Genomic DNA, 26132 nt, shown 5'->3' with positions numbered 1-26132 from the left:
TGACAAAATTGTACAGATTGTACAGAGAACTGGTTAGAGGTTACTAGGGTATGAGGAGGAGGGGTGATTTAAGAGGAGAAGAGGGGTGTGATGTGATCATAAAATGGTAGTATGAGGTGTGATGGGAGCAATTCTTCATCTTGCCTGTGGCACAATATATATGAATCTACACATATGATACTGGGCTTCCCAGATGGCGCTAGTGATAAAGAACCCTCCTGCCAATTCAGGAGGCATAAGAGACGCGGGTTCGATCCCTGGGTTGGGAAGATCCCCTGGAGGAGAACATGGCAACCTACTCCAGTATTCTTGCCTGGAGAATCCCATGGACTGAGGAGCCTGGTGGGCTACAGTCCATAGGGTCTCAAAGAGTCAGACACGACTGAAGCAACTTAGCATGTAGGCACATGTGTGATAAAACTGCGTAGAAGTATACACACCACACACATGAGTACGTGTAAAATTGGTGAAATCTCAATAAGGTCTGTATATTGTACCAATACTCAATACCTATTTTGTTTTTAAAGAACTTCTCTACCCTTTGTTACTACTGTTTGTCAGTCGCTGAGTTGTCTTTGATCTCTGGCTTGATGTTCAGGATAGGTTTGGAAGGACCAGATTCTGCTGGCATTCTTAAATATTAGGACAGTAGCTGAAATACTTTAGTTCTCCTTCTAACCTACAATGAATCCATTTCCCCCAGAATCATTATAATCTGATTAGGGAGCTCTGCATATTTCTATCCTGTGCCTCCTCTTGGGGTATTGTTTCTAAGTGGATTATCTACCCTGTGAAGTACGAGTATAAACATATTTTGTTTATTTGATTATTCTAAGTCTAATCAGCTTCACCTTCAAGTTTAAGGAAGATCCTGAATTCAATTACCAGAAGACTTGCTTCTGTTGCTGCTTTATTTTGGGGCCATGTCTGCATTCTCTGAACCCGTGGTGTGTACCTGGAGATCCGAGGCCCCACCCTGCTCTTGGCATGGGTTACAGAGAGCAACTTGCCCTCGGGGAGTCCAGGATAGGGGCCTGAAAGAGTCATCCTAAGACTTGCTTTAACCACGCTCACGCCTTCCAATTGTGAACAGCTCCAGGACCTCTGCTCTCTCTCCCTTCCCTAAGTCTCTGGGAGGGAAAGACCCAGGCCTGTCCTGCTTCGACCACGTCCATCTCCTTACTGCTCATCTAGGCCCACCCTCATCTTTTCCATCCTGATCTCATGGGGATCCCAGGAAGGTAGGCAATCATCCAGGAGTGCATGTCCCCCTTTTCTTGTCTTGTGTCTAGGCTCACATGGACAAGACCCCTCATTTTGTGGATGAAGACCCTGAGACCTTGCAGCAGTTAATGGCAGAGCTGGTCTACAGCCCACCATGGGACTCCATGCTGCCTCTTTCGGAGAATGAGTTTCATACATTTATTTCTGGCTAACTGTTTTGGTTTGTTAATTGGGAGACTTGGTGATGACAGATGTGGGACTTCACCTGAACTACCCTGGCAAATAACTCAGAGTCAGCTGTGTGGTTCTATGCCCCACCCCCTACTTTTCCTGGGGCAGGTTTTTCAGAAGGAGCTGGAGGGATGGGGAAAGCTTAGGAAAAGGGAGACGATGCCTCTGGTCCTCCTGGAGGTTCCTTTGCCTTTTGGTGCTCTGGCCCTTTGGAGCACCAGGTTTACACTGAAGGATCAGCCCAGTCCAGGGCCAGGAGTGCTGAGCTTGAGAGTGTAGGCAGTTGTAGTGATGCTGGGGAATACTGTGGGCAGACTGGAAAACATCCTCCAGTGGGCTAAACAAATGTTCTCCCGAACCAACACCTGCACACACATGCACATGTATGCAAACATGCATGTCATGGGCTTAAGCATACTTCTTCCTGACTTCTAGTATGGTACATAGTTAGGGACATAAAGGTTAAGCTCCATCTGACCTAGTTTGAATCTTGACTCTGTCCCTTCCTGGTCTTGTCACTTTGCACAAGTCTTGTGAACACTCTTAGCCTGTGTTTCTCCATCCCTAAGTAGGGGTAATGAATAGCATCTGTCTTACAGGGATATCATGAGTATTGGAAGAGAAGATATGTAAAGTGCTCAGACTAGTCTCTGGCACTCAGTGAAGGCTCAATAAATGTCAGTTATTTTGACAATGCTGATTATGATGATAGTGACTATGAATGTTTTTAAAATCATTCTATATTTGTGTCCCCATGTTTCAGCTTAGAAACTACTTTCTCAAGAAATCTTGCCTGAGTCTACAAGCAGGGATGGAGGGCCCCTCCTCTGGGTCCCCTAGCATGCAAACGTGTGTACCTTCCTATCTTCACATATATTGTTGGTCTTGCCAACTAGACGGAGTTATTTGAGAGCAGCATCCATAGTTCATTTCTCTATCCCCAAGGTTTAGCACAATGCCTGACAAAGAGCAGGTGCTCAAGAAATATTTGTTGTGGTGGAGATGGTGTGGAGGAAAAGGAACACTTCTGTGCTGTTAGTGGGAATGGAAGGTGGTGCAGTCACTATGCAAAACAGTATGGAAGTTCCTCAAAAAACTAGAAATAGAGTTGCTATATGATCCAGCAATCGCACCCCTGGGCATATATCTGGACAAAACAGTAATTCAAAACATACATGTTCATGACAGCACTATTTACAATAGCCAAGACATGGAAACCACCGAAATGTGCATCAACAGATGAATGGATAAAAATGTGGTTTGTATATTGTTGTTGTTCAGTCACTAAGTCATGTTTGACTCTTTCAACCTCATGAACTGCAGCACTCCAGGCTCCACTATCTCCCAGAATTTGCTCAAATTCATGTCCGTTGAGTTGGTGATACTATCTAACCATCTCATCCTTTGCAGCTCCTTTCTCCTTTTGCGTTCAATCTTTCCCCGTATCAGGGTCTATTCCAATGAGTTGGCTCTTTGCATCAGCTGGGCAAAGTATCAGTCCTTCCAGTGAATATTCAGGGTTGATTTCCTTTAGGACTTTGACTGGTTTGATCTCCTTGCAGTTCAAGGGACTCTCAATAGTCTTCTCCAGCAGCACAATTTGAAAGCATGAATTCTTTGGTGCTCAATTTTCTTTATGGTCCAACTCTCACATCCAGACATGTCTACTGGAAAAACTATAGTTTTGGCTATACAGCCCTGTGTCTGCAACATGATGTTTCTGCTTTTAATATGCTGTCTAGGTTTGTCATAACTTTGCTTCCAAAGACCAAACATCTTTTTAATTTCATGGCTGCAGTCACCGTCCACTGTGATTTTGGAGCCCAAGGAAAGAAAATTTGCCACTACTTCCACTTTTCCCCTTCTCTTTGCCATGAAGTGAAGGGACTGGATGCCATGATCTTAGTTTTTTTAATGTTGAGTTTCAACAGAATATCACTCAGCCATTAAAACAATGAAATAGAGACTGCCCCAGCAGTCCAGAGGTAGAGTCTGTGCTGCCACTGCAGGGGGAGCTTGTTCACTGGTTTGATCCCTGGTCAGGGAATCAAGATCCTGCTTGCCCCACAGTGCAACCAAAAAAAATAAAAGAATTAAATAATGCCATTTGCAGCAACATGGATGGAACTAGAGATAGTAAGTCAGAAAGAGAAAGACAAATACCACATGTATCACTTATATGCAAAATCTCACACATGAACACATGGCACAAATGAACTTATCTATGAAACAGAAAAAGACTCACAGACATAGAAAACATGCTTGTAGTTAACGATGGAGAAGGCAGAAGGGAGGGAGGGAAGGATTGGGAGTTTGGGATTAACAGATGCAAACTAGTATATATAGAATGGATAAACAAGGTCCTACTGTATATAGCACAGGCTTCCCAGGTGGCTCAGTGGTAAAGAAGCCACCTGCCAATGCTGGAGACGCAGGAGATGTGGGTTTGATCCCACTCCATTATTCTTGCCTGGAAAATCCCACGCACAGGTGAGACTAGCAGGCTACAGTCCGAGGGGTCACAAAGAGTTGGACACAACTGAGTGAGCTCACATGCACTGTATAGCACAGGAAACTATATTCAACATCCTGTGATAAGTCATAATGAAAAGAATATAAAAAAGAATGTATATATATGTACTGAATCACTTTGCTGTAGAGAAGAAATTAACACAACTTTGGAAATAAATTATACTTCAATAAAAAATATTTATTGAACAAATGAATGTGTAAAGGGATGAATGAATGAATGAAAAGATAATATGTAAACTCAGGACTCAATATCCCTTCTCCATACTGAGACAAATCTGCCTCTGGGCCTTTGCTCCTTCCATTTCCACCTTCTGAAATGTCTGTTCCTACCTTTCCATTTTTCTTGAAGATTTCCTTCCCTCTGGAGTCCCCGCCTCCTCTGTGAAGCCATCCATGATTATTGGGAGGAGCACCCATTATGATCCTTCCTGGGGTAGAGAGCAAGCACATGGGAATTATTTGGAAGTGACTTGGACTGTCAGTTATCCTGCCATCATGCCAGAGTTTTCTGCTCCACTCTGGGCCCCTCACAGAGAAGGCAATGGCAACCCACTCCAGTACTCTTGCCTGGAAAATCCCATGGATGGAGGAGCCTGGTAGGCTGCAGTCCATGGGGTCACTAGGAGTCGGACACGACTGGGCGACTTCACTTTCACTTTTCACTTTCCTGCCTTGGAGAAGGAAATGGCAACCCACTCCAGTGTTCTTGCCTGGAGAATCCCAGGGACGGGGGAGCCTGGTGGGCTGCCGTCTATGGGGTCGCACAGAGTCGGACACGACTGAAGCGACTTAGCAGCAGCAGCAGCAGCGGTGGGCCCCTCAAGGGCGAGGACGAGGTATCCCTCAGGGTTCCTTCCCCAGCATCTTTCATTCTCCTCTTTGAGGGGAGGCCCACACAGGCTCCTGAATGGAAATGAGAATAACTGGCGCTGTGGTGGGTGGGTGGGAAGGAAGGTGAGTGGTGCTGGTCGAGTGAAAGATTGGAAAGGGCGGCCCCAGTCAGCAGAGAGAGCCTGCCTGGGCAGGAGGGAGGGGCTCCCATTGGATGTTAGCTAGGGTCCGGATTAAAGGATGCAGCAGAGGAGTTCCTTAGGCTTGCAGTTCTAAGGACAGGCAGGGATTTCTGAATGGTGGAGGTGAGCTTGCTGTCTGGGTGGTTGCAGAGCTCAGAGCTGCAGTTGGGCCTGGCTGTCTGTGCTGAGCCACGGCAAACAGGCGTCAGCAACAGAGTAGCCACCACCTACCCAGCTTTCCGTGGCTTGAATAGCTGTCTCCCCTGCCCTAGCCAGGAACCTCGGTTTTCAATACCTATCTGGGTGACACCCTCCTGGAGGCCCCGGGAGACACCGCCCTTTCCCTCTGCTCTTCCAGCATGATTAAGGAGAGGAGCCAGGCCTTGACACTTCTCTCCGCAGGGAAGACTGGTCAGGGCCTCAATGTCTGACCAAACATGTCCTGTGTTTGACCCCACAGAAGAGTGGCTGTGAGACGTGGCTGGCACCCTGGCTCTCCCCCCTAGGTCCAGCAGGCATGCCCAGATGGCGCGTGTCCCCCCCTAGACGGGCCCTCACACTTGGCACCCTCCTGTCTGCCTGCTGCCTCCTTCACACACTCTCACCCCTGCTCTCTCAGAATCACATTTAATCCCTGTAGGTGCTGGTCACCTGCCCTCTGTGGGCCCATGTGCGACGAGAAAGGGGCCCCAAAGCAGTGTGAGGTGTCATTTTGTAGAAGACACCGTTCCCCAGGGCACAGTGCCCATCATCAAGCACCACAGCTCATGGCCCTGCGGTCTGCAGGTGAGTGGAGCCATGGCCGGCCCATCCCAGGCAGGATGCGCCCCAGATGGCGATATAATCAACCTCTTCCTTCTGCTTCATGTCCTTCCTGGCGGCTCCAGGGAGAAAGGGCCGCAGGGCAGACCAGGGATGCTCAGCCAGGAGGCGGGAAGGTTTGGGCATGTCCTCATTTGTCTGGAGGGCTGGGAGCTTTCTCCTTGGGCATCCAGCACAGGGTCCAGCCTTCAGTGTTTCCCACCAGCCCCATTGAATGTCTCTCCCTCCTCACAGACGCCTGGGGGAGTCACTTTGGAGGGGCTGTCACAGAGCACCTCAACTCCCCGGCCCTTCAGACAGATGCCCTGAGACAACAGACAGGCTGGGAGGGCCCAGGCCCAGGGGAGACATTGTTCCTCTGGCTGCTTATTTCTTTGGTTTGTGGCTGTTTGACAACAGCAGTAAAAACAGCTTATAAATTAGGTGCCCAGCTGTAAACTGCAGAACAGTCGTGATGTGAGGAGCTCTCTTCCCTGTCTCCTGGCTTCCCAAGCAGGGCAGGACCCCGCATCTCCCAGCACCCCAGCCCCAGGCTAGGCTCTGGAGGAGGGCTGGGGCCATCAACCCCTGATCACTGAGGGGCCCGCCAGCTGCTGTGGCTCCTCAGAGGCCCTTCAGACATAAAGATGTTTATGTCTTTTCCTTGAGGTCCAAATTACAAGCAGGAAACTGGAGCCTAGGGATACAAAGTAGGAAGTTTTTGGTCAAGCTTGGTTTAAATCAGCCTCCAGCAGATCTCAGATGAGGCCCATGGGGAAGAAGAGCTGCAAGAAGAAGGCAGGAGGCCTGGCATCCAGGAGTTCAGAGGGCCCTGATGCGCCCCTGACATGTCCTCCTTCACGAGCTTGTCCCTCTCCCAGCCTGTTCTCGAGCCCAGTTACTGGAGTGGGAGGGACCCTCTCCTGCCCCTTGATGGGACTGAGGACAGGCTTTCTGTACTCAGACAGCAGACTGTTTCTCTGGCAGCAGGAAGTCATGAGCCCAGCCCTCTAGGGAAGTGCCTTCTCTCTACCCCTTGGCAGAGCAGCTTTATCTTCCTGCCCCAGACCCAACAGGAGCCTCAGGCCTGGGTCAGAGCCCAAGGGGCTGTCTAAGCTTCCACCCAGACGTACTCAATGCAGACTGTCTGTGGAGGGGCCCCCGGACTTCTGTACTGATTAGAGCTCATCCTTAAAATTAGTTCCTGAACCGCAGACACGGCCGCCTGGACTCAGCACCCCCGGGTCTGCACTCTGCCCCTGCCATGTGCCCCCAGCAAGGCTATGCAGAGCTGCTGCAGCTGGGCTGTTCCTCTGCATTTGTTTCTGTTTTCTTTGCCAGTGTCGCATCACTGTGTGTACAGGCAGCCCACGTGAGGAGAGCCTCAGGCGCAGGAACAAGGCTGCTCCCTTTCCTAGATGGAGGATTCTGCTCTCAAACAGGCCTGGCCACGGGACGACAATAGCAAGGAAAGGACACGCAGGAGACCCAGGGAGAGGGCACCCAGGTGACGTGTGTGTATGTGTGTGTGTGTGTGCGTTCACACAAGCAAAGAAACTAGCACTGAGGGGCAGTTCACAAGTCTTACAGGGGCTGCTTTTTCCCAGGCATTTTAGGATTTTACTTATTCCTGGTCCTTTAGGGCAGTTGCCCAAAAATTTCACTCTGGTCCAAGCCCAGGAGGTCTGAGGGGCAAATTCCTGGGCTGTATTAGACCAATGTTAGATTTGACACGTTTTAGACCAGTGAGCTACCAAATAACATGCCCTATCTTTTTGAGAAATAACACATTTCTAATCCAGTGGAAACATTTGGGAGGTTATCAAATCCGATAAGCTGTGTGACCTTAGGCAATTCAGTAAACCTCTCTGAATTCAACTTTTGTCTTGGAATTTGGGAAAGTGATCCCCATGAAACTGCTTTGAGAATCAAATTAGATAACGGATGAGAAAGAGCTCTGTAAAGTCAGAGTGCTCTAGAATGTCTAGATTCTAGAGCAGTCACAACTGTTATGATCAGTAGGTCTAGACTGTGGTGCATACCATAAAGAAGCTGAGTGCTCCATGAGACCTTACCGAGCCTACGTTCTTACCTCCTGTGCTTGCTAACCTGATCTTTTTCTTTCCCATGTGGTGCATGTGATCTAGTCATTTTACATAGGCACACACGCCCCAGATGCTGTTGATCGATGCTTGACCAATTGTGCTGCCCCCAATACCCAGGATCCCAAATGTCTGCACAGGGTGGTGCTGTGGATCAGGGGTGAAGGCGTGTTGCATGACAGCCTTGCTCCTCACCACCCTTAGCCATACTATAGGACCCTGGAGACTTAAAGGTGACTGTGCTATAAGTCTGGATTCATCTAGGGGGAGGGGGCGGCTCTTGGGTGAACAGTTTCTGTGGGGGGCAGGCTGACATCCTGAGACACCCTTTGGCTCTTCAATATCTAGTGTAGCCTTCCAGAGTTGGGGGTGGGCTTTGTGGTGGGTAGTTGCCTCCCCTAAAAATAAGGATCTGTAAGATTCAGGAAATGTGTTTACAGGCCATTAGGAATAGCCGTAGTCTCACCAGTGGGTTTAAACTTAAGAAGTATTACTGTTTTAGCAGAACGGGAATCAAAGGGCCTTTCTCATTAATGAACTTTAGTTTCAATTCTGGAGAAAGTCTTCCCCACCAACCCGTCCACATCAGACATTCAGGCCGACCCGCCCTCTCTCTCTGCCTCAGCTGTGGGGTTTTCCAGCACAGAGGACTAGCCGGGGGTTCCTGCAAGTCTGGGAGCACCTACAGCAGAGCCCCAGTCCTCCTCCCGTGTTCATCACACACGACTCTGCACAGGGCTTTCTGTCAGCTTCGCCAACTCCAATGCAGAACACCTAGGGTTTCTGTGGGGCTGGTCCCAAGGTGGACAACACTTAGGAACGGTCCAGCTTTCCTCCGAGTCTGAGATCGCAGGTAGCTGCAGTGTGTCCACACAGAAGAGGGGGCTGGGTGCGACCCCTCTCCCTTCCCGAGTTTCGGTCTCCCGCCGCCCAGCCCACTAAGGGCAGTGTCGGAGTGGGGTGCGTGGGTGACCCCTGTGCCCGTGATAATGCCCCCAGGGCTCTCTGCTGTTTCCGCTGTGGCAGAAGAAAAAGGTCTGACACTAAAGCATTCCTCCCTGCTGTCCCCAGCGCCGTATTTTTCCACCCACTCCTCTGGCTTAGTATCGATTTAAACAGAGAGAAGGCAGGTGGGGCGAGCAAAGAGTGCGACCAAGAGAAGAAGAGGCGGAGGAAAGCGGAGAGGGGAAGAGGGAGGGAACAGCCCGCGGCGGGAGGGGAGAGGGGGGCGCCACAAAGATGAGAGCTGGGAGAGGCAGGGGACGGGGAGCGGAGAATGGAGGAGGAGGCAGACGACCGGGGTGGCAGGGATTCCTGTGGCCACCCCCCTCCAGCCACCCGAAGGGATCTGTCTCCTGCCACCCCCTGCCCCTTCCCGGGGAGGATGGAGCGGGGCCGTGCCCCGCCAGACCACTGGCCCTGGTGAGGAGTCCTGGGTCCCCTGGGACTATGCGTGGGCAAGGCCACGCCCCCCTCCGTGCACCTCTTCTGCTCCCCACAGCCCCACCACTCCCGGTGCACAAGCTGCGCCCCTCAGTTCCTTTCTGTAGCTGGCGGCGCCCTGCACCAGGGGCTGCCCTCCGTCTGCTCCAAGGGAAGAGGCGACCTCTGAAGGGAGGGCCCAGTCCGGCCCTCCCCTGGCCCCGGGGAGTGCCCAGCCGTGCCGGGGGCAGGCTCTTCGGGGGGGGATCGCACACTCCGGGCTCTGCTGTCCTCGCTCCTCTCTGTCCAGGGAGAGCTTCGGGGCTCCGGGTTTAGGAAGAGACTCGCAGACGGTGGTGTTTATGGCATAGTTGGGTGTGCCTGTGTTGCCATGACAACGGCGAGGCTTGCCTTGGTTCTCTCCCACCCCGTACTCGGCTGCTTTCACAAGCTAAAAACCTCTCTCCGGCTCCGTTTCTCCCTCTCAGTTCCCCTCCCCCCACCATCATTCCTAACTTCCGTGGGACTTAAATCCCTGCCCGTCCTGTCTCTCCCTCTGGAAGGAATGGAGCTACATGCTTTCCTCTGCAGTCTTCCTAAGACTAGATTTCCAGGACCTGGTGCCAAGCCCTGAGGGGGACGTGTCCTCTGCTAGAACGGGGAGCAGAGGGCAGAGGACCCGGGTGAGGTTTGTGGGAATGCTGGGCCTCACGCCTCCAGCATCCTCTGAGAAACTGCCTTCTCCTTCCTCAGAGTATCCCCCGACGCCTTCCCAGCACCCAGGCATCTGACAGGACCCCCTCCGCCACCTCTGACCCAAAGATCTGTGGCCCTCTTGCTTCCAGTTCTCAGTCAAGATTTGCCTCCCCATAAGTATCTGCTGTTTAACCCCGCTGACCTGGACCACGAGGCTCCCCTCAGCGTCTAAGCGCCCTCAGAGTAAACCTGCACTTGTGTCTGCTGTCCGTGCCCACGCCTGCATCCTGGGCTGGGTGTGTGTGGGGGTCTTGCCTCCTGAGCAGTGGGAGCAAACTTTTTTTCTGTCCATCCTCTCAGCCCTGTACCAGAGCCCTCTACTAGGGCAGACCCATCTGTGTACCTGGGCAGCATGAGCAACCCTCTACCCCCTTCACCCTGCCTCACCTGCCAGGCCCCACAGGGCCTTCTGTGACATCAGGACATGATATTAGGGCCTGGTCTCTTCCTCTGCACTGTGAGCTGTAGGGCAATTTAGCTTTGGGCTTCAGGGACCACCTTCCCATCAATGGCAGGTAACACTGTCTTGATAATATATTTACCCATCATGCTGGAACCTTCTTGAGGACAAGAGATGTATCATCCCTACCAGACTGGTGTTCCCAGGGCAGGGGTTGGGTTCCCCCATAAATGGGAGCTGCCCAGGTAGGCCTGTTTCTTAAGCAGATTAGGTCTTGGTAGTTTAATTGGTAAAATATCAGGCATTTAAGGCTCATCATCCAAGGTTTAATTCTTTATCTGGATCACTTTATAATAATCATACCTGATTATAAACTCCACCTGGGTAGTAACTATCTTGCTCGCCCTGCAAGAAGCTGAGCCTGAAGAGAAAGGCAGGTAATCTTTGCCCTTTGGGGATTTACAGTCCGGCAAAAAGCCTTGTCTGTGCTCTGACAAATAGTGTCCAGTGGGGTCCTGCAAAGCAACGGCCATACCATCAGAAAGCAGGTCTGGAAAATCTGAGAAAAGGTCCCCAAACCAAGTCCTTAAAGAGGCACATACACTTGTCATCTGGGTAGGGTGGAGCATGACCTTCCAGTGGTAGGGAGCATCCTTAGCAGAGGTGGAAAGTCACCCGGGGGCCTAGAAGGCATAGGTGAGCCTGAGAAATGAGGAAGAGACCAGGGCACCCTAGTGCTCGGGGGCATCGTTCCTTCTCCTGGCCTGGACCCTCTCTTGCAGCAAACCTTCATGGAATCATCTTCAGTTGTGTGGACTCTACAGTCTTTGAGGGCAGGGTAAAGATGCTGGGCCACACCTTACCTCACCTTCAGGTTACCGTTAGTCAGAACCCTCAGTGGCAAGTACCAGTAACCCGTCTCTGTTAGAGACACAAATAAATTCTGAAATGTATCAAAAGATAACCAGTGTGATCTGCTTCATTGGCTTAGGATACAAGTCAGATCACAGATTTTTTTAGTATTTAAGTTAAATCCTCTGAGCATCCACCTGCCCAGTTTAACAGGAAGTCCTGTACCTCTTTCTTGAAGTCCCTTTCTTCCACCAGAACTCCTGGCCCTTGTAATTGTAAGGAAAGTCCTAGGCCTTGTGATCTGGGAAGGGATGGGTGAGCAGATAATTGGAAGGCCTGACCAGTCCACGTTGCGTCACTCCTCCTGAAATGAGGCTCTGATGGTAGTCTCCCAAGTCCAGCGGCGCTTTTCCATGGCTGCCTTGACGTCCTTGCTGCTCAGGTTCTCACACAGACCAGCACAGGGATGTTCCACTCCTGGGCCTCGGACATACTGTGGATGAATGTGTGCTTATGTGCTCAGCCACTGTCCCCGAAGGCCGCCTTCACAGCTGTTCTGGGGAGAGTTGCTGGATATAGCCAAACTCTGTGCCAGAACCAGCCACTCTGCTACCAAGATGACCCGGGCTCCAGCGTTACGTCCAGATGGTCAGTCTAGACTAGTGCTTCTCCAATTGTATTGTGTATTGTATTAGAATTCCTGCAGAGCCTGTTCAAACACAGACCTCAGAGATTCTGACTGAGCAGGCCTTGGATGGGGCCTAACCATTTCATCTCATCCCACATGATGCCAATGCCAGTACCAGGCCCCCTGCAGAGCCTGGTCTAGAGTCTTCTTTCCTCAGGATGAGTTCTCCCTTGGAGACGTTGGTGTCCATTCTCACCAGTGGTGTCTAAGGTCACCACTGCTTACTGAATTTAAGACCGGTGACTTGATCGTGTTCTTTTCACGAAGCTTCTTGAGCCCTGTGCAAGTTTGTCTAGTCCTTCCTCTGTTATCTTTGAACCTACCTTCTCAAGATGGGGTCCCTGGATCAGCAGCATCAGCTGGAAACTTGTTAGAAATTCAAATTCTCAGGGCTCACCCTAGAGCTATTGTACTATGTTCTTTTATGTGATTGTCAATTAGGGGCAGCCATAGGAAGAGACACTCAGGGAAACATGTTTATTATACTCACAGCTTCCAGAAACCGGAAGCACGCCACATAGGGAGGGCCACACGAGGAAGCACAGTCAGGAGGTAGGAGGCGCAGGAGGGAGGGGGTAGCACAGCCTTTACTGGGGCTTCTGTGGGAAAAGCTTCGCTATGGTGTTCCCAGTAGTCATGTATGGATGTGAAAGTTGGACGGTGAAGAAAGCTGAGCCCTGGAGAATGGATGCTTTTGAACTGTGGTGTTGGAGAAGACTCTTGAGAGTCCCTTGGAAGGAGACCCAACCAGTCCATCCTAAAGAAGATCAGTCCTGAATATTCATTGGAAGGACTGATGCTGAAGCTGAAACTCCAATATTTTGGCCTCCTGATGTGAAGAACTGACTCCTTGGAAAAGACCCTGATACTAGGAAAGATTGAAGTTGGGAGAAGGGACGACAGAGGATGAGATGGTTGGATGGCATCACTGACTCAATGGCCATGAGTTTGAGCAAGCTCCAGGAGTTGTTGATGGACAGGGAAGCCTGGCGTGCTGCAGTCCATGGGGTCGCAAAGAGTTGGATATGACTGAGCGACTGAACCAAACTGAATTGTGGGAAAAGCAAGCAAGACAAGGCTGGCAGGTTTGCATAATTCTGGAGGGCTCTGAGTGATAAGGTGTCCCTAGTTGCCTGGTACCCAGCTTTGGGATGATTAAGGCGGAAGCATTGCCTCCTGGGGTGTCCCGGCCAAATATTACACGAGGTTTGGCTCCTGATTGGTTAGTTTGCATATCAAAGGAAGATGTGCTCCCAGCCGGACACTTTGCTACCTCTCAGAACTGATAAGCCCAAGAAGCAGTCTCTCCAGCCAGAAAGGTTTTCAAGGTTACAAAGGGCCATACAATACAAAAAATAAAAAGTATAAACATACAAGGACTGATCTAGAAACTCAGGGGGCGGGGCTCAGCCCTCCACTTCAACCCCTGCAGGTGACTGTGACGCACGCTGAAGTGTGAGACCGTCCTACACTTGGAGATATTACAGGGGCTGCCTTTGTCAAGTCGTTAAGCAGGCCTGTTCCCTGTCTCCTCTTGGAGAGCGCCTTCCCTAGCTTTACCTAAGCTCCAGCGACTCTGCAGCTGCCCCGTGGGAGGCGGCGCAGAATGAGGGGCTGTGGCATCCTTTCGGGCGAGCCCCTGCCTAGCTCTGTCTCTGGGCTTGTCACCAGCTTCGTCGTGTCTCCTCCGCAGAAGTGAGGCCTGCCCCCCTCATCTCCCAGCCCCGAGTCTCCTTGCTTCTCCTTTTCACCCCGCAGTGTCCTTATCTGTAAAATGGAGATAATGCCCACCCCCGGGATTATAGAGACGATAAAATGAGGTGATGTGTGCGGAAGCACCCAGCATATGGTAGAGGCTTGATAGATGTTAGCTGAATTTTAAATTACTTCCTTGTCCTCCCAAGTTTGCCACAATCTCCCTTTACTTCTTATTTCTGCCCTTACTCTGGGCGTTCATCAGCCCTCAGGAGCCCTCTCCTCTCTAGAAGTGTCTTCTCTTTATAGAACCAGCATCCTACACCCCACAGATTTGGTGGGGAGAGGAGCTCCCCTTGTACATCCTCAAGAATCAGGTGGTAGAGAGAAGCGTTGGGGGCATGCAGGTCACTCCAGGCAGCCAGGGATCTGTGCTTGTCACTTCCTGCTGAACCCGGTTCCCGCTCCTCTATCAGGCCTCTACCAGCCCCGCTATCCTGCAGTGAGAGCCTAGAGGAGACCCCCGGGTTCCCTTCCTGCCTGTTACCACCCCAACTCCATCTCCTCCCCCTCCCGCCCCTCTCTGCCAGGGTGCCTCTGCCAACGGCTGACTATTTATATCCCAGCAGCTGCTGACAGACAGCTGGGAGCTGGGAGGCGGCTGACGGGGATGAGCGAGGCAGAGATGACAGGGTGGTGGGCGGGGCTGTCACTCAGCGGCACTGTCGGCAGAGCCTGATCCCCTTCACCCAGGGGGTGAGACCCCGGCGGGTGACTTCAAAGGGCAGGGAGCCAGGACTATGAACCTCGGGATGGCAGGCAACTGGGGTGGGGCTGGGGGAGATATTTACCCCAGATGATCTTTTTCAGAGGGGAGAGAGCAGGTATAGCTTAATCATCCGAGCATTTGCCCTTGGCGTGGCGTCTGCTGCTCAGGGGCTGTATGACCTTGGTTAGGTCACTTCCTTATTCCAGGTAAAGTGAGAGGGTTAAACACGATGGGTGTTCTCTAAGTTTTTTTCTAGCCGCTTTAGTAGAGAGATTATAAATACAGATTCTGGATTCTGAATTCTGGCTCTGTCACTTGTTTGCTGTGTGACCTTGGACAATTTGCTTAACCTCTCTTTCCCTCTATGTAGAATGAGGGCTCTTAATAGCATCTATATCAAAGGCTTTTTGCAGGGATGAAATGAGCTAATTAATATATTGTGATGGCATGAGAGTGGTGCCTGGCACATGGTCATCTAGTCTAAATAAAACCTCAAGTCTAGATTCTTTAAATGTGTCTCCCTGCTCTAAGAAGGTAACTGTATTAGAAAATATCAAAAAAGGGTGGTCCCCTCTTTATATACATTTGGCAGGGGGAGGGAAATTTTCATGGGTTCATGCACCTTGTATTATAAAATAAGTAGCCTGCAAATTGGAAATGTGTGGGCTGAGGCTGTGTTTGTTCTGAGCCTGAGACCTCCTGTTCTAGCTATTCCTTCACCAGTAATCTCTGGGGACTTTTTTTTTTTCAGAATAGCAAAAGGTCAAAAGGTTACTGGGCTCTTTTTTCTGACCCTATCAGTCTGTCATTATTCTACTCTCAGCTCCTGTCTTCCTCCAAACCCTTTGCTGTCCTATTTTATAAACTAATACCTGCTCTGGGAGAGAACAGAATCCCAAGCGTGTAATTAAGTCTCTGGGCACAGCTGTGCCTAGCTGTCAGGGTGAGGTGAGGCCTGAGCAGCAATCTGGGGGGCGGTGACCTTGGAGCAGGGAGTCCATCTGTCCCTCCACCAGCTGTGAGTCCCATGGGGACAGACACCTCAGATTTCCACCGACACCTCCTTAGCTGCGGTGTCAGTGGGCAGTTGAGGTGTTGGATGAGGGTCCCTTCTCTCTTTTATTCATCTTGGCCCTCCTGTTTAGAAAAGAAATATCCTCATAATAGAGGAGGAGAAGAGAGGGAAGCAAAGGAAGCTGATGGGTTACCACGGAAACCAGAACAGCACAAACTCAGCTTCAGCTAATACTTGACTTGCAGAAATACTTCCACAACCACTACTTAAATGAAAACACACACACACAATGTATGCATGTGCATGCACACATATATGCGCGTGCACGCGCGCACACACACACACACACACACACACCTGTAAAAGAATAACAGTTGACTCATTCTTCTCTAATCTCAGGAATTAGGCTCTAATGTTCGAGTCCAGATAAGAGGTGAGGATGAGTTGAGTCCGTTCTCTTTTGGAGAAGCTCCTTGCCATCCACTCTCTTCTTGGGAACTTGTGACATTGGTTCCAACATCCTAACATTGCCCAGAAATCACATATGGGAGATTGCATCCCCAAAGTCCCTAAATCCTTTGCTGAGTCATGCCAGTTATAGACATAAGCTGTCTGGTTTTAATGAGTCCTCTTCCCCTGGCCAGTGCCTCAGTAGTGGAGAAGAAGGGAGTCTCCAAACTGGTTAGTCATTTATTAAACATTTCCTGATAACTTACAATGCACCAACGTGCCATAAATTAAAAGTGATAATACAATTAACAAATAAAACCTGGTCCCTGCCATCAAGGAGTGTCATAGTCCAGGCAGAATGTGGTATAACACAAATTATCTGTTACTAATAATAAAGGATCACATTTGCTAATGATTTTTATATATGCACAAATACTGCATTCAAGGTGACCCTTCTGTCATTTCGCTTCCTTGACGAGAGAAAGAGAGCTGGGACTTGGGAGAGAAAGAGCGAGATCTCATGCTCTAACACCCTCAACCCTTCCAGCTCCTCCGTCACTCTGCTTCTGTAGTCACCTGCCCCAGCTGCATGGCTCCAACCCCCTCCCTCTCTGGGGTTAGCTGCCTTCTCAACTCAAAAGCTTCCTCCTCCTGAAGGGGGTCAACCTTCTGCTGTACTGGAAGCAACACAGTTTCTGCAAGTCTCACACTGATAAGGTGCTTTTAAATTAGCACACTGCCCACGGGTTTAAAGTCCACACACGCTTGCACAGCATATCATTTAATCACCAAACAGCCCTTTAGGTCACATTTAACAGGTGGATTACTGGGAGCCAATCAAGCATGAGGTCGCACAAATGTTGGGATCCAGCTCAGGCTCCCCCAGGCAGATCTGCAGATCATGAACACATTCATCCGAGTCCAGACAAGAGATTTGAGTGGCCAGTGGAGTCAGGCCTGGATTTCCAGCCTCACGGTTTGCAAAATGCTCTGTTCAAATGTCTCTTTATCAGAGTTCTTCCCTGACTACCTTTGCCAAATTGTGTTGTTCCTCATATGGGGCTTCCCAGGTGGCACACTGGTAAAGAATCTGCCTGCAATGTAGGAGACCTGGGTTAGATCCCTGGGTCAGGAAGATCCCCTGGAAAAGGAAATGGCATCCACTCCAGTATTCTTGCCTGGGGAATCCCATGGACGGAGGAGTCTGGTGAGCTACAGTCCAAGGGGTTGCACAGAGTCAGACACGACTGAGCAGCTGAGCACATCACTCTCCTCTCTCCAGCCTGGACTTTCTTCTTCATATTCATTGCTATTTGCTAGAATATATATTCACCCATTTGTGTATTGTCTGTCTCCCTTCATTAGGTTGGAAACTCATGTCTAACTTGTTCACCGCTATATTTCCTGCACCTGGGATATTGCCTGGCACGTAGTAGGCACTCACTTTGTTTGCAGATGAGTGAATGAACGAATAAACGGAACCTCAAACAATCTCCCTGCCTTCTCCTCTGCCCACTTTAGGGAAGCCAAAGGTCAACAGAGGTGGCAGCTGAGGAAGTGGTCCCAGACCACCCCAGGGACAGAACTCACCCCTCCTAGGGACCCCAGAAGCCCAGCCGAGGCTGCCAATGGACAATTTCAAGGATGAAATGGGCCAGAGGTTCACAAGTACCTCTGCTCAGATAGGGCTCAGAAACTTTTAATAAGACAAAATAGCAAATGTAACAGTTTGGACTTTGGCACAGTTTCCCACTCCTACACACACACACACACACACACACACACAAACCCGCCCTCCCCGCACTGCTTAGAATCATTAGAATCAGCGCAGCCCCAGCGGCTGCAGAGAGGCCGGTTTTCCCAGTCTCTGCTTCCCATGGCACAGCCAACTTCCTCCCGCCCCTCACTGAGGCTTCCAGAGCTCCTCTGGAACCTTCTGATTTGCATCTCCAAAGAAATAAAATAAATTCCACTAAACGCTGTTTATTTTTCCTTCTGTTTGCCCTGAGGCAGACCTGTTATGGCTTCTGGGATCCAGAGTGGGTAATCAAGATGATTTCTGTGGTTGGGGAGCTGGGGACCTCAGGGGTCTTCACAGTAAAAAATAAAAGGAACTGCAACTCCACTTTGAAAGGGGTAGGGGGTGGGGGTGTGGAGGCATGGCGGAGGAAAGATAAAATGGCAACAAAACCTGCCTGACACAATTACAACCACATTTGCATAACAGAGACAGAGAACTCACTTAGAAGGAGTGGTAATTAGATTCTCCAGTGATTAGGGACACATTCCAAACCTGGGAAGAGGAGATGAAAACCCAGCCTTGAAGTGGAAAAAGCTGTAAAGAACTGAGAATTGCTAGTGGGTGGTGGGAGAGGAGGAGGGTGACCTGCCAACAAGCAAAGGTTTTCAACCCAGATCTGCTTGTCCAGATCCAATAGGAGAGTGTTGAAGGTCTGCAAACCTGCACCCTGGGGCAATTTCCTGGTGAAGGGCCTAGGCCCGCTGAAACACGCCTGGGCATTCATGAACAGCAGGGAGCCTAGTGGCAGCAGCCGGGGTGAGCCCCATCATGGGTAGAGAGGAAGTGGAGTTCGAGCAGGCCTTGGACATCCACTGTGGGCCCTGGCTTTTACTCTGAGCAAGAGAGAGGCCGTTGGAGGGCTTAAGGGAAGAGCAATGCTGTGACAAGGTTTTCTGTCAAGATCGTTCCAGTTGTTGTTTGACAGACTGTACACGCAAGGCTAGAAGCAGGGCACCTAGGTCAGGAAGTGAATGCGGCAGTCTGAGGGCCGTGTCCATGGGTAGGAAGGGCTAGGAGCCCACAGAACTGGCTGCTGAATGGAATGTAGAACATGAGAGAAAGGATTCAAGGATGATGGCCAAGATATTAGCCTGAGCAACTGAGGCTACCATTTACTGGGTTGGGAAAGATTAGGGAGGGAATAAAAGTTCTGTTTCATAGATATTACTTTTGATATGCCTGTTAAGTATCCAGGTGGAGATGTGGTGAAGGCAGTTGGAAATTGGAGTCTGGAGTTCAGGGAAAGAGGTCCAGGCTGGAGGTATAAATCTGCATATAGATGGTACTGAGAGTAGTACCATATAGATAGTAATGAGAGATGATACCATATAGATGGTAATGAGAGATGGTACCATATAGATGGTAATGAGAGATGGTACCATACAGATGGTAATGAGAGTGGATGAGATCACCTAGGGAGTTAGGAAGGAAGGGAGGGAGGTCCAAGGCTGAACCCAAGGCTCTAGCTGTTGAGAAGTTCTTTCTGGCATTTTGGTCATATCAGTCTGAGTAAACTGAGGCTTAGATCTCAACCAACAGGAGATGGCAAGAGTGAACATCAACATTCTAGGAATCAGTGAACTAAAATGGATTGGAATGGGCAAATTTAATTTAGATGACCATTATGTCTGCTACTGCGGGCAAGAATCCCTTAGAAGAAATGGAGTAGCCCTCATAGTCAACAAGAGTCTGAAATGCGGTACTTGGGTGCAATCTCAAAAATGGCAGAATGATCTCTGTTCGTTTCCAATGCAAACCATTCAATACCACAGTAATCCAAGTCTTTGCCCCAACCACTAATGCCAAAGAAGCTGAAGTTGAACGGTTCTATGAAGACCTACAAGACCTTCTAGAACTAACACCAAAAAAAGATGTCCTTTTCATCATAGGGGACTGGAATGCAAAAGCAGGAAGTCAAGAGATACCTGGAGTAACAGGCAAGTTTGGCCTTGGAGTACAAAATGAAGCAGGGCTAAGAGAGTTTTGCCAAGAGAATGCACTAGTCACAGCAAAAACACCCTCTTTCAACAACACAAGAGACGACTCTACACATGGACATCACCAGATGGTCAATAATGAAATCAAATTGATTATATTCTTTGCAGCCAAAGATGGAGAAGCTCTATACAGTTAGCAAAAACAAGACCGGGAGCTGACTGTGGCTCAGATCTGCTGCTGCTGCTGTTGCTAAATCGCTTCAGTCGTGTCCGACTCTGTGCGACCCCATAGACAGCAGCCCACCAGGCTCCGCCGTCCCTGGGATTCTCCAGGCAAGAATACTTGAGTGGGTTGCCATTTCCTTCTCCAACACATGAAAGTGAAAAGTGAAAGTTAAGTTGCTCAGTTGTGTCTGACTCTTCACGACCCCATGGTAGGCTCCTCCGTCCATGCGATTTTCCAGGCAAGAGTACTGGAGTGGGGTGCCATTGCCTTCTCCGGTGGCTCAGATCATGAACTCCTTATTGCTAAATTCAGACTTAGATTTCCTTAAAGGTAAGGAAAATCACTAGGCTGTTCAGGTATGACCTAAATCAAATCCCTTACGATTATACAATAGAAGTGACAAATGGATTCAAGGGATTAGATGTGATAGAGTGCCTGAAGAACTATGGACAGAGATTCATGACATTGTATAGGAGGCGGTGATGGAAACCATCCCCAAGAAAAAGAAATGGAATAAGGCAAAATGGTTGTCTGAGGAGGCCTTACAAATAGCTGAGAAAAGAAGAGAAGCAAAAGGCAAAGGAGAAAAGGATAGATATATCCATCTGAATGCAGAGTTCCAAAGAATAGCAAGGAGAGATAAGAAAGCCTTCCTCAGTGATCAGTGCAAGGAAATAGAGGCAAACAATAGAATGGGAAAGACTAGAGATCTCTTCAAGAAAATTAGAGATAACAAGGGAATATTTCATGCAAAGATGGGCACAATAAAATACAGAAACAGTATGGACCTAACGGAAGTAGGACATATTAAGAAAAGGTGGCAAGAATACACAGAAGAACTATACAAAAAACATCTTCATGACACAGATAACCACCATGGTGTGATCACTTACCTAGAGCCAGACATCCTGGAATGTGAAGTCAGGTGGGCCTTAGAAAGCATCACTACGAACAAAGCTAGTGGAGGTGATGGAATTCCAGTTGAGCTATTTCAAGTTCTAAAAGATAATGCTGTGAAAGTGCTGCACTCAATAGGCCAGCAAATTTGGGAAACTCAGCAGTGGCCACAGGACTGGAAAAGGTCAGTTTTCATACCAATCCCAAAAGAAAGGCAATGCCGAAGAATGCTCAAACTACCGCACAATTGCACTCATCTCATATGCTAGCCAAAGTAATGCTCAAAATTCTCCAAGCCAGGCTTCAACAGTACGTGAACCGAGAACCTACAAATGTTCAAGTTGGGTTGAGAAAAGGCAGAGGAATCAGAGATCAAATTGCCAACATCTGTTGGATCATAGAAAAAGCAAGAGAATTCCAGAAAAACATCTGCTTCATTGACTATGCTAAAGCCTTTGACTGTGTGGATCACAACAAACCGTGGAAAATTCTTCAAGAGATGGGAACACTGGACCACCTTACCAGTCTCCTGAGAAATCTGTATGCAGGTCAGGAGGCAACAGTTAGAACTGGACATGGAAAGATGGACTGGTTCCCAATTGGAAAAGGAGTATGTCAAGGCTGTATATTGTCACCCTACTTATTTAACTTCTATGCAGAGTACATCAGGTGAAATGCTGGGCTGGATGAAGCTCAAGCTGAAATCAAGATTGCTGTAAATAATATCAATAGCCTCAGGTACGCAGGTGACACCTCCCTTATGGCAGAAAGTGAAAAAGAACTGAAGAGTCTCTTGATGAAAGTGAAAGAGGAGAGTGAAAAACCTGGCTTGAAACTCAACATTTGAAAAATTAAAATCATGGCATCTGACCCATCACTTCATGGCAGATAGATAGGGAAACAATGGAAACAGTGACAGACTTTCTTCTCTTGGGCTCCAATATCACTGCCGACAGTGACTGCAGCCATGAAATTAAGGGACTTACCTGGTGATCCAGTGGCTAAGAGTCTGGGCTTCCAATGTAGGGGGCACAGGTTTGATCCCAAATAAGGGAACTAAGATCCTACATGTCATGCAGTGTGGCCAATAAATTAAAAAAAAAAAAACGACACTTGCTCCTTGGAAGAAAAGCTATGACCAACCTAGACAGCTTATTAAAAAACAGAGACATGGCCAGTCCTGGTGTCTGAGTGATTCCCTGGGCCCAGCAAAGGGACCAAGTTTCCAGAGCCTTGAAGACAAGGGGTAACACCCCAAAATACGGACTCATTTTCCACTCTACCTTCATTGGCCGAGCAGCTGCCAAGAACAAAGGTCGCATCTCCCGATACCTGGCAAACAAATGCAGTATTGCCTCACGAATCGATTGCTTCTCTGAGGTGCCCACCAGTGTTTTTGGGGAGAAGCTTCGAGAACAAGTTGAGGAGCGGCTGTCCTTCTATGAGACTGGAGAGATTCCCCGAAAGAATCTGGATGTCATGAAGGAGGCAATGGTTCAGGCAGAGGAAGCGGCTGCTGAGATTACTAGGAAGCTAGAGAAACAGGAGAAGAAAGGCTTGAAGAAAGAAAAGAAAAGGCTGGCTGCAATTGCCCTGGCTTCTTCAGAAAATAGCAGTGCCCCGGAGGAGTGTGAGGAGACAAGTGAAAGACCCAAAAAGAAGAAAAAGCAAAAACCCCAGGAGGCTCTTCAGGAGAATGGAATGGAAGACCCATCTGTCTCTTTTTCCAAACCCAAGAAAAAGAAATCTTTTTCCAAGGAAGAGCTAGTTAGTAGTGATCTTGAAGAGACAGCTGGTACTGGAAGTCTCCCCAAGAGGAAGAAATCTTTTCCCAAAGAAGAACCAGTTACTGACCCTGATGAGTCAGAAAACAAGAGGGTCCCCAAGAAAAAGCGGAAATTGTCTTCCAAGGAGGCGCCACTCAGCAGTGGACCTGAAGAGGCTGCTGCCAGCAAGAGCAGCGGCTCCAAGAAAAAGAAAAAGCTCCGAAAGCTATCCCAGGAAAGTTAGAATGGACATCTTCCTAGTGGGGCATAACTTACAGAGGTATTCCCCATCCCATCCCCTAGACCCAGTAAAATAAAAACAAATTCACAAGAAAAAAAAAAAAAAAACAGAGACATTACTTTACCAAGAAATGTTCATCTAGTCAAAGCTAAGGTTTTTCCAGTAGTCATGTATGGATATGAAAGTTGGACCATAAAGAAAGCTGAGCGCCAAAGAATTGATGCTTTTGAACTGCGGTGTTGGGGAAGACTCTTGAGAGTCCCTTGGACTGCAAGGAGATCCAACCAGTCCATCCTAAAGGAAATCAGTCCTGAATATTCATTGGAGGGACTGATGCTGAAGCTGAAGCTCCAATACTTTGGCTATCTGATGCGAAGAGCTGACTCATTGGAAAAGACCCTGATGCTGGGAAAGATTGAAGGCGGGAGGAGAAGAGGATGACAGAGGATGAGATGGTTGGATGGTATCACCGACTCAATGGACATGAGTTTGAACAAACTCCGGGATATGGTGAGGACAGGGAGGCCTGGTGTGCTGCAGTCCATGGGGTCACAGAGTCAGACACGACTGAGCGACTGAACAACAACAGCAACAACAGTGGATTCTATATTGCAAATTCTCTTTCTCACTAAAATTTATTCATCACCCGCAAGTCAATGCTCAGGGTGTTTTGTCAATCGCGTGCAGAGTGAGGAACAAGTTAGTTGCCAGAGGCATGTGTTCTGAGATGAAATGAGGCAACCCTCTTCCTGGTTACTTCTGCTCATCTTCTGTAAACAAGTGCCCTTTTCATGGTCTATTTAGTGCCACATTTTCCTTGTCTTTACGCTTTTTGTTGGTGATCTTGCTGTTTAAAATGGTCCCCAAGCACAGTGCTGAAGTGCCGTCTGGTGCTGATGAGCACAGAAAGCCGTGATGCGCCTTATGGAGAAAACATGGGTGTTAGATGAGTTTCCTTCAAGCACGAGTCTTGGCGTTGTTGATCATGAGCTCACTGTTAATGAATCAACAATGTAATTTGATAAGGTTTCTTTAGTCAAAAACACATAAAACCAAGTTATGTGTTGACTGGTGACTAGGTCCTCACAGGAAGCTAGCCCTGTATTTCTGGAGGAACAGTGGCTCAGGGTTTGCTAAGTCAGAGTCCTCAGTCATTTGTAGATCCTAACTACCGTGGATAACGAGTGTTAGACTCCAGTATGAGCCACCCCTGGGGCAGCTGCAGAAGCACTAAGGCAAAGCCCTGTGAGAAGCAGATTTCCTGACTGGAGTACACCTGTGTGGTCTTTTCTGTCCATTCTCGTATTGTATCCAGTCAAAATTGCTTTCTAATGTTACTTAGGTTTGGTTCTTTTCTTTCCCATCCCCTTCAGCATAGGTGTATGGTACATTTACATACAATTTTATATATTAGAGTATTCCATTTTGAGTTCCTCCCATACTCTGGCTATTTTTTTTAATTTGCATACAGTAACATTCACTTTTCTTGGTGTGCACTGCAGTAGGTCTCAACCAATGCACAGAGTTGTGTATCCACCACTGCAGACATGATATAGAATAAATATATTATTCCAAAACCTCCTTTGTCCTGCCCCTTCATAGCCAGTCTCTCTCTCCAGCACTAACCCCTGGCAATCACTGATCTGTTTTTTGTCCCTAAAGTTACAAACGTTTTCCAGAATGTCATTTAACAGAATCATATAGTATGTAACCTTTTCAATCTGACTTCTTGCACTTAGCAAAATTCAGTTAAGACTGATCCACATTGTATGTCAACTAGTACCTTGTTCCTTTTTATTGTCAATTAGTATTCCAATCCACAGAGGTACCGTGCACACACGCTCAGTTGTGTCTGACTCTGCGACCCCACAGACTGTAGCCATCCAGGCTTCTCTTTCCAAGGGATTTTCCTGGCAAGAATACTGGAGTGGGTTGCCATTTCCTTCTCCAGGGGACCTTCCCAACAAAGGGATTGAACCCAAGTTTCCTGCGTCTCCTGCAATGGCGGTGGATTCTTTACCATTGAGCCACCTGGGAGTCCCTCATGGAGGTACCAGAGTTTGTTTATTCATTTACCGATTAAAGAACATTTGGGTTGTTCCAGTTTTTGATGATTTTGAATAAAGTTGCTGTAAACATTCATGTACAGATTTTAGCATGAATATGTTTCCATTTCTCTTAAGCCAAGGAAAGTGGGATTGTTGGGTTGTATGGTAGGTATATGTTTAGCTTTATATGCAACTGCCAAACTGTTTTCCAAAGTGGCTGTATCACTGGCAGTATTTCTGTGGTTCTACAAGCTCATCAGCACTTGATGGTATTGTCATATATAAAAATATTTTTCTAGCCATTCTAACAATTTTGTAGTGGTATTTCATTGTGGTTTTAACATTTCCCTGAAGACTAATGATAGTGAACATATTTTCATATGCTTATTTGCCATCCCTATATCTTCTTTGGAGAAATGTCTATTGTAATCTTATGTCCATTGTTTAGTTGGTGTTTGTTGCCTTATTGTTGAGTTTTAAGGGTTCTCTATATATTCTGGATATATATTCCTTTGTAAAAAATGTGATTTGCAAATATTTTTCTCCAATCTGTGGCTTGTATTCTACTAACAGTGTAATTTGCAGAAGAGAAGTTTTAAATTTTGATAATATCTAATTTATCATTTTTTCTTTTATGAATCATGCTCTGGTATTGTATCTGAAAAACACCTTGCCTAATTAAGGTCACAGAGTTTTTTCTTATGTTTCTTCTAGAAGTTTTAGCATTTTATGTGTTACATATGATCCATACGTAATGTGGTTTATATGATCCATTTTTAACTAATTTTTAGTTAGTTTATATAAAGTATGAGATATAGATTGAGACTCATTTTTGTACATATGTATATCCAGTTGTTTCAACAGCACTATTAAAAAGACTAAGACTTGAGTCGTCTTTTTCAGTCAGTTGAGGAAAAAAACTGAGTTTCACAATGGATTGAGATGGTAGTCCAATTCTGGCACTGATTCCAATGTGTTTTTTTTTCCAATGCTACCAAGAAATTAACTCAATTCTGACAGTATCTACCTAGTACCAGTATCATATCCCACAATTCCAGGGCTCAGTCTCATAAGAGTGCACCTCCCCATCCCAGATGCCAATCAGAAGTACAGTTGCCTGTGTTTCTGATTTGTTGTTGTTCAGTCACTCAGTCGTGTCCAACTCTTTGCAACCCCATGGACTGCAGCATACCAGGCTTCCCTGTCCTTCGCCATCTTCTGGAGCATGCTCAAACTCATGTCGGTTGAATCAGTAATGCCATCCAA

General features: G+C 48.1%; 2 long non-coding RNA genes and 1 pseudogene across 2 annotated transcripts; 2 read left to right on the top strand and 1 right to left on the bottom strand.

The window, feature by feature from the left end:
* Nucleotides 1-4144: 4144 nt before the first annotated feature.
* Nucleotides 4145-10447, bottom strand: LOC145504837 (uncharacterized). The gene is made up of 2 exons (XR_014052550.1): nt 10224-10447; nt 4145-9706 (listed from the first exon to the last, which is right to left on the bottom strand). It is a non-coding gene; the product is annotated as an uncharacterized LOC145504837 (long non-coding RNA).
* Nucleotides 10448-10644: 197 nt separating this feature from the next.
* Nucleotides 10645-11440, top strand: LOC145504836 (uncharacterized). Its single transcript, XR_014052549.1, has 2 exons — nt 10645-10726; nt 11264-11440. It is a non-coding gene; the product is annotated as an uncharacterized LOC145504836 (long non-coding RNA).
* A 10549-nt stretch (nt 11441-21989) lies between these two features.
* On the top strand, nt 21990-22903 carry LOC145504639 (nucleolar protein 56 pseudogene; annotated as a pseudogene).
* The last annotated feature ends 3229 nt before the right edge of the window (nt 22904-26132 follow it).

The sequence above is a fragment of the Giraffa tippelskirchi genome, chromosome 5 (assembly GCF_054371585.1).
Source record: "Giraffa tippelskirchi isolate mGirTip1 chromosome 5, T2T-mGirTip1v1.2.pri, whole genome shotgun sequence".
Classification (NCBI taxonomy): Eukaryota; Metazoa; Chordata; class Mammalia; order Artiodactyla; family Giraffidae; genus Giraffa; species Giraffa tippelskirchi.
This window is presented reverse-complemented; position numbering and strand designations above follow the sequence as displayed.